Source organism: Diceros bicornis, chromosome 34 (assembly GCF_020826845.1).
Source record: "Diceros bicornis minor isolate mBicDic1 chromosome 34, mDicBic1.mat.cur, whole genome shotgun sequence".
Classification (NCBI taxonomy): Eukaryota; Metazoa; Chordata; class Mammalia; order Perissodactyla; family Rhinocerotidae; genus Diceros; species Diceros bicornis.
Genome location: NC_080773.1, coordinates 12,171,003 through 12,179,618, shown reverse-complemented (window position 1 = coordinate 12,179,618; position 8,616 = coordinate 12,171,003). Strand labels below are relative to the sequence as shown.

The window sequence follows — 8,616 nt, the reverse complement described above, 5'->3', positions numbered from 1 at the left end:
TAAAAGGATAAAGACTACTATGAACAACTCTATGCCCATAAATTTGACAACATACATGAAATGGGACAAATTCCTCAAAAGACCCAGAAAAGGAATAGCAATATCTATCTAATTCATTTTGCAGGATATCTGTGGGTCCTCTGGTCAAAAACAGACAAACAAAACAGAGTGACAAAAAAATAGTCTAACTGTTGTGGTCCTAGAGTCAGGTTCCTGTCCATGGATGGCTCTCCAGGGAGCCTCAAAACCTTGGTACTGGCTGTGACAACCCTGATATCCTCTTATCTTTGCCAGAAAGGCAGAGAGCAGGACTTGTTTGTATTTTCTCCTCAGTATGAAAAATTTCAATCACAAAAGTAGAAGAAAGTATGATAATGAACTCCCAAATCCCCATCACCTAGATTTAATTATAAACATCTTGCATAAATGCTTCATCTGTTTTTTTCTTTGATGAGGTATTTTAAAATAAATCCCAGACATCATATTTCAACCCTAAATACTTTGAAACTCATCTCTAAAAAATAAAATCTCACATACTGATTTTCACATCTAACAAAATAATAATTCCTTAATATCATCCAATACTCTATGCAAATTTCCCTGGTTGTCCCCCCAAAAGCCCTTTTTATACTTAATTTGCTTGAATCAGACTTCAAACAAGGTCTATATGCAGCATTTGATTGTTATGCTTCCTAAGACTCTTAAACATTTACACTCTCCTCAGTTTTTTTGCGCCATTGATTTGTTGAAGACACTGAATCAGTTATCCTATAGATTTCTCCATGTTTTGGATTTTTCTGATAGAGCAGAGTTTTGCAACTTGAGGTCTGGATGTGCTTTGAGGGTCCATGAAGCTTCTGAAATTAGATGAAAAAGAATTGTTGGTATGTGCCAGGTACTTTCTCCCTCCCGCCACCCTCACCTCCTGGGAAAAACTCTGTAGCTTTCCTCAGATTCTGAGGAAGTCTTGGACACCAACATGTTACATCACCACTTGAGGAGACAGCAGAGACACATGGGCTTGAGCACAGACATTGCCAATCATCAGTTGAATGACCTTCAGCCAGTACCTTCCCCTCACTGGCCCTAGATTTCTGATTTTTGAAGGGATAGTTATACTTCAGACCTCTCCAGGATATTAGAAAGGGTTTTCAGCCCCTGATCCTTCTCCTAGAATGTGTGCTCAGAATAGTGTGAGAGACTTTCCCTACTGTGCACTGCTCCCAACTGCTCTGAACCAGGAAACACACAATAGGGAGTTGACCTTGGGTAAGACCTCAAAGGGAGGAGGATCTTACATTTCCTGGAAGAATATTACATGCTCATAATAAGGTGAGTGAATAAAAAACACTAGACTTAGATTAGGAAATGACCCTGACAGCACACAGAAACTCCTAGATGGCTTGGCTCTGAGGACTGAGCCCTGGAGGTTTAGAAGAGGGAAACATAAAGGGGAACTGTCAAGGAGATTGAGAAGGAGCAGCCAGGAAGGTAAGCAAAGAGCCATTCAAGAGTGATGCCCAGAATTCAAAAAGACACATTTCAAGAAAGTGGGAGAGATAACCTGCGTCGGATACTGTTGATGGGTCAAGTAAGAGAAAGACTAAGGATTGACCATTAGAAGTGGCAAACTAGATGTAATTGGTAACCTTGATGAATGCATTTTAGTGGAGTTGTGGGATAGACAGCCTGACTAGAGTGGGTTTAAGAGAGAATGGAATGAAAGGAATGGACTCATTGGGGTTTTTTGTTTGTTTTCTTACTTTTTATTTGGAAATCACTTCAAATTTACAAAAAATTGCAAAAATAAAATAATTCAATAAACCTTTTTACCCTTATTCACACACACACACACACACACACACACACACACACACACACAAAGAGAGAGAGTGATAAAGCAATTGAGGTAAAATGTTAACAAGAGTTGAGTGTGTGTTGTGTAGATGATATATAATATTTGTCTGAACTATTTGAGGTAAGTTACATATAACACTTCAGTGTGTATTTCCTAAGAATAGGGATATTCTCTTACATAACCTCTGTACAGTTATCAACTTCATAAATTTACACTGATACACTACTTTAATCTGCCATCCATGTTCCAATTCCAACATTCTCAGCTGACCTAATGTCCTTTATGGCATGCTTTCCCTTCTGTTAAAGGAGTTGAAGTCCTTTTGTGACTTTTTGAAGTCAGGTCTAGAGTCAGGTATTGCATTTATTTGTCACGTCTCTTTAACGTCCTTTAATCTGGAGCACTTCCACAGCCTTTATTTGCCTTTCATAATATTCCCACTTTTTTATTGGGGTAAAATATACATAACATGAAGTTTATACCATTTTAACTGTTTTTAAGTGTGCAGTTCTGTGGCATTAACTACATTCATATTCTTGTGCAACCATCACCATCTTCCATCTCCAGAACTTTTTCATCTTCCCCAACTGAAACTCTGTCCCCATTAAACACTAATTCCCCATTTCCTCCTCCCCTCAGTCCTTGGCAACCACCATTGTACTTTCTGTCTCTTGGATTTTGACTATAACATTGCCATTTTTGAAAAATATAGTCACTCACACTTAGCTGAATGTTTCTTGTTTTGGGTTTGTCTGGTGTTTCCTCATGAATAGACCAAAGTTATGCATTCTTGAGCAGAATACTGTAGAGGTGACACTGTGTCCTTCTAGGGTATCACTACTGGAGCAGATGATGTCCATCTACCCCTCATTGGTGAAGTTAATTTTGATCACTTGGTCAATGTGTAGCCCAATTTCTCCACTATATTTTATTGTTTATCCTCTTCCTCTGCACTAATAAGCTGTATGTGAGGAGACACTCTTAAGACAAATATTCTGCTCCTCATCAAAATTTCTCCTTAGATTGAGCATCCATTGATGATTCTTGGTTGATCTAATCATCATCACCATGGCTGCAAGATGATTTTCCGACTCCAGCATTCCCTCCATATTTTCTAGGCAGTCCTCAGCCTTTTGTATCCCTGTGCCATGCTCCCATCGTTTGTTTTTTAGCACTTCGTCACTTTCTGGTATAACAAGATATTCCAGGCTCATCCTGCAACCCCCCTTCTCCAGCTCTGAAATTAGCTATTTCTCTGGAGAGACCTGGTTCCTCTTAAAGGGGAATGGTATTAGAGACTATTGTGAGTCGAATTGTGTCCCCCAGAATGATATGTTGACGTCCTAACTTGCAGTATCTGTGAACGTGACCTTATCTGGAAATAGGGTCTTCGCAGATGTAATCAAGTTAAGACGCGGTCATACTGGCTTACAGTAGACCCTAAATCCAATGACTGGTGTCCTTATAAGGAGAGGGAGATTTGGAGACACACAGATACACAGGGAAGAAGGCCATGTGATGACAGAGGCAGAGACTGGAATGATGCAACTACAAGCGAAGGAACACTAAGGACTGCCAGCAGCTACTAGAAGCTAAGAGAGAGGCATGGAACAGATTCACCCTCAGAGCCTCCCGAAGGAACCACCCCTGCTGACACCCTGATTTTGGATTTCCGACACCTGAGCTGTGAGAGAATAAATTTCTGTTGTTTTAAGCCACCCAGTTTTGTGGTAATGTGTTATGGCAGCCCTAGGAAACAATTCAGATCTGAGCACTCAATGTGCTCATTGCTACTGGGGTAACTTTGTTTCAAGGTCCTTCAGCAGGTACAGCTAGGGAAATATATGTACGTACATATACACATATACATACAATACATACATGCACTTGCATATAAACATGCTTATATACATACATATACATATTTTAGAGATCATGAATTCACACCAATACTTTCTTTCTTTTTTTTTTTATTTATTATTTTTTGTGTGTGTGTGAGGAAGATCAGCTCTGAGCTAACATCCATACTAATCCTCTTCTTTTTGCTGAGGAAGACTGGCTCTGAGCTAACATCTATTGCCAATCCTCCTCCTTTTTTTTTTTTTTCCCCAAAGCCTCAGTAGATGGTTGTATGTCATAGTTGTACATCCTTCTAGTTGCTGTATGTGGGACACGATCTCAGCATGGCCGGAGAAGCGGTGCGTCGGTGCGCGCCCGGGATCCGAACCCAGGCCGCCAGTAGCGAAGCGCCCACACTTAATCGCTAAGCCATGGGGCCGGTCCGCCACACCAATACTTTCAATTTCAATCCATCCCCATATGGTTCTTTGTTGTCTGCCCCTATTCATATTTGTATGTCCTTCTTTCCACAGTGAGTACCCTGACTCCCAACAACAATAAACATGTTTATTCAAGTCTATGATGCATTTAAAATAGTTTCAGAATTGTTTTGCTCATACTACTACAATAAATAAATCTATTAAAAAGAGTTGAGGGGGGCTGACCTGGTGGTGCAGTGGTTAAGTTTGTGTGCTCTGTTTCTGGCGGCCTGGAGTTCACAGGTTCAGATCCCAGGTGCGGGCCTACACACCACTTATCAAGCCATGCTGTGGCAGGCGTCCCACATAAAGTAGAGGAAGATGGGCATGGATGTTAGCCCAGGGCCAATCTTCCTCAGCAAAAAAGAGGATTGGCAACAGGTGTTAGCTCAGGGCTAATTTTCCTCACACACAAAAAACCGTTGAGGAATTGTTTGCAATTCTTTTCCCATACACACCCCACTCTGCCCAAGACTGAAGGTATTTGTCAAGTACTGTGCACATAAGATTCTTGGACTAGTTCTCCCTCCCTCTCTTCTTCTTTTTTTTTTTTTGTGAGGAAGATCAGCCCTGAGCTAACATCCATGCCAATCCTCCTCTTTTTTTTTGCTGAGGAAGACCAGCCTTGAGCTAACATCTATTGCCAATCCTCCTCCATTTTTTTCCCCTTTTTCTCGCCAAGGCCCCAGGAGATAGTTGTATGTCATAGTTGCAAATCCTGCTAGTTGCTGTATGTGGGACGCCTCCTCAGCATGGCCAGACGAGTGGTGCATTGGTACGCGCCCAAGATCCAAACCCGGGCTGCCAGTAGCGGAGTGCGCGCACTTAACCGCTAAGCCATGGAGCCGGCCCCCGCCCTCTCTTCTTTCTTTCCTTCCTTCCTTTTTCCTTTAGGGTTATGTTATTCATTTGAAATACAATTAAGTTCAATTCTGACAGTTTACTTTCAGTTATAGGATTCCCTCCCTTCCAATTATTCTTAATTTATTTTTTGCTTGAATATGCATGATGTTAGCATGCTTTCAAAAGTCAACAGTACACAAAAAGTGTACTCAGAGAAGTGTCATTCCCTCTCATATCCCATCCACCCCATTTTGCCCTACATACTCCTTGTGGGTAACCAACTTCAATGTTTTCTGGTTTGTCTTTCCTGTGTTACATTTTGTAATAAATTCAGCGGGTTTTTCTGTAAAAGAAAGCAGACCAGGAGAGGATTCTGGGAATATGGCAGAGTAGGAAGCACAGGTAGCTATTTCCCTGCCTAGACAACAATTGCACTGGCTGAATCTGTCTGATGTAACTATGTTGGAACTCTGAGTCTACTGAAGGCTTGCAACCTCCAGAGGAAGATTTGGATGGTAAATTGCAGTTAATTTTGGTCAATTTCAGCTCTCAGCACAGTAGCAGCTACCCATCCTCCATCCCCAGCCCAGGGGCAGGCAGCTGTGCATATATTCCTAGAGCAACTTGAACACAGCCTGCAGGAGCCAGGATAGGCAAAAGAGCCCTGTCCACCAAATATCAGGGATCTGTGCTCTCATCACTGATTGCTGCTTCTTATCATGGAGGAGCAGACAGAGAGGTGGGCAGCCATCCCACAATGTACCTCCTCCATTGTTTCAAGCCCCTTCCCCTCTGGCTGAAGTGACTTCCAGGAGATTTAAAGGGCCAATGCACTTTATTTCCTCTCTTCATTTTTCTATTTTTACCCCTTTGGGAGCCAGGCATTAAACAGGAGGACCTTCAAAAACAACTGCATATACAGGGAAAATTAGGAAGTGACCATACATGCCAAGGAAAGGCTCATAAAATACCTGAGAAGACCTTAAGTTTACACATCAGCCTGACCCTCAGCACAGAGACAGCCTATGACAATTAAAAAGTAAGTAAAAAATAAACAAAAACAATAATAAAAAACAGCAAACCTGGGGGAAAGGGAAGAATCTCATTTCCAGAATTACCATTATTAGATTCAAATGTTCAGTGTTCAACAAAAAAATACAAAGCATACAAAAGAAAAGGAAAGAATGGCTCATTCAAAGGAAAAAAAATCAATCAATAGAAATTGTCCCTGAAAAAGACCTAATTGCAGATATACTAGACAAAAACTTGAAAATAACCATCTTAAAGAAGCTCGAAAAACTAAAGGATGATGTGGAGAAAGTAAAAAATTATGTATGAACAAAACAGAAATATCAATAAAGAGAAAAATAACCTAAAAAGAAATGCTGAAAAGGAAAATAACTGAAATGAAAAATTCACCAGAAAGATTCAAAGGCAGATTTAAGCAGGCAGAAGAAAGAATCAGCAAACTTGAGGATAGGACAATAGAAAGTATCAAATCTGAGGAACAGAAATAAAGATTGAAGAAAAGTGAACAAAACCTAAGGGACCTGTGAGACACCAACAAGCAGTGCATCATATGCATTGTAGGAGTCCCAGAGGAGAAAAGGAAAGAAAGAGAATATTTGAAGACATAATGGCTGAAAACTTCCCAAATTTGATGAAAGACATGAATATAAATATCCAAGTTCAACAACCTCCAGGAAGGATGAACTCAAAGAGACCCACACCAAGACACGTTATAATCAAAGTTTCAAAAGACAAAGACAAAGAGAGAATCTTGAAAGCAGCGAGAGAGAAGCAAATCATCACATACATGAGATCCTCAGTAAGATTATCAGCAGATTTCTCATCAGAAACTTTGAGACCACAGAGCAGTGAGATGATGTATTCCAAATGCTAAAAGAAAAAAAGGTCAACAAAGAATCTTATATCCAGCAAAACTGTCCTTCAAAAGTGAGGGAGAAATTAACACATTCCCAGATAAACAAAAGCTGAGGGAGTTCATTACTACTATACCTGCCCTGCAAGACATGCTCAAGGGAGTCCTGCAAGGTGAAATGAAAGGACACTGGACAGTAACTCAAAGCCGTTTGAAGAAATAAGAATCTCAATAAAGGTAAATACATGGGCAATTATAAAATATAGTATTATTGTAAAAAAGGTTTGTAACTGCACTTTTTGTTTTCTACATGATTTAACAGACCAATAAATTTAAAGGAAAAAAACAATTAGTATAAAAGCTAGTATTATTGTAGCTTTGGTTTATAACTCCAAATCTTGTTTTCTACATAATTTAAGAAACTAATGCATTTAAAGAATTATTGGTTTATGTTTTGGGGCACACAATGTATAAAGATGTAATTCTGTGAGGTTAATAACTGAAGGGGGTGGGGACAGAGCTGTAAAGGAGGAGAGTTTTTGTATGTTAGTGAAGTTAAGCTGGTATAAATTCAAATTGGAGTGTTATAATTTTGGGTGTTAAAATAATCCCTATGGTAACCACAAAGAAAATAGCTATAGAATATATACAAAAGGAAATGAGAAAGGAATTTACACATTTCAGTACAAAAAAATCGACTCAACACAAAAGAAGACGATGCAGGAAATGAGAGACAAAAAAGCTATTAGGCGTATAGAAAACAAACAGCAAAATGAGAGAAGTAAGTGCATCCTTATCAGTAATTACTTTAAATGTATATATATTAAACTCTCCAATCAAAAAGCAGACATTGATAGAATGGATTCAAAAAACATGATCCAACCTTATGCAATCTACAAGAGACGTGCTTTACACCCAAAGACACAAATAGATTGAAAGTGAAAGGATAGAAAAAGACATTCCATGCAAACAGAAAGCAAAAGAGAGCAGAGGTGGCTATACTAATATCAGACAAAATAGAATTTAAATTTAAAAAGCTTACAAGAGATAAAGAAGGACATTATATATTAATAAAAGTTTCAATACAGCAAGAAGATATAACAATTATAAACATTTATGCACCTTATAGTCCATCAAAATATATGAATCTTGGGGCCAGCCCAGTGGTGTAGTGGTTGAGTGCGCATGCTCTGCTTCGGTGGTCTGGGGTTCACAGGTTCGGATCCCAGGCACGCACCGATGCACCGATTGTCAAGCCATGCTGTGGTGGCGTCCCATATAAAGTAGAGGAAGATGGGCACAGATGTTAGCCTAGGGCCAATCTTCCCCATCAAAAAGAGGAGGATTGGCAACGGATATTAGCTCAGGGCTAATCTTCCTCACACACACAAAAAATACGAAGCAAAAACTGACAGGGAGAAATAAACAGTTCAACAATAATAGTTGGAGACTTCAATACTCCACTCACAATAATGGATAAAAAATCAGACAGAAGATAAGTAAGGAAACAGAGGGCTTAGCACAATAGACCAACTAGATCTAACAGACATATACAGAACACTCTACCTAATAATAGTACACACATTCTTCTTAAGTGCACATGGGACATTTTCCAGGATAGACTATATGTTAGGCCACAAATTAGGTCTCAATAAATTTTAAAAGATAGCTATCATACAAAGTATCTTCTCTAACCACAATGGGACGAAGTTAGA

At 39.5% G+C, this 8,616-nt stretch overlaps 1 long non-coding RNA gene across 1 annotated transcript; it reads right to left on the bottom strand.

Moving 5' to 3' along the window:
* Positions 1–8,272, bottom strand: LOC131396801 (uncharacterized). The gene is made up of 3 exons (XR_009216688.1): positions 8,024–8,272; positions 6,836–6,918; positions 1–857 (listed from the first exon to the last, which is right to left on the bottom strand). It is a non-coding gene; the product is annotated as an uncharacterized LOC131396801 (long non-coding RNA).
* Between the last annotated feature and the right edge of the window lie 344 nt (positions 8,273–8,616).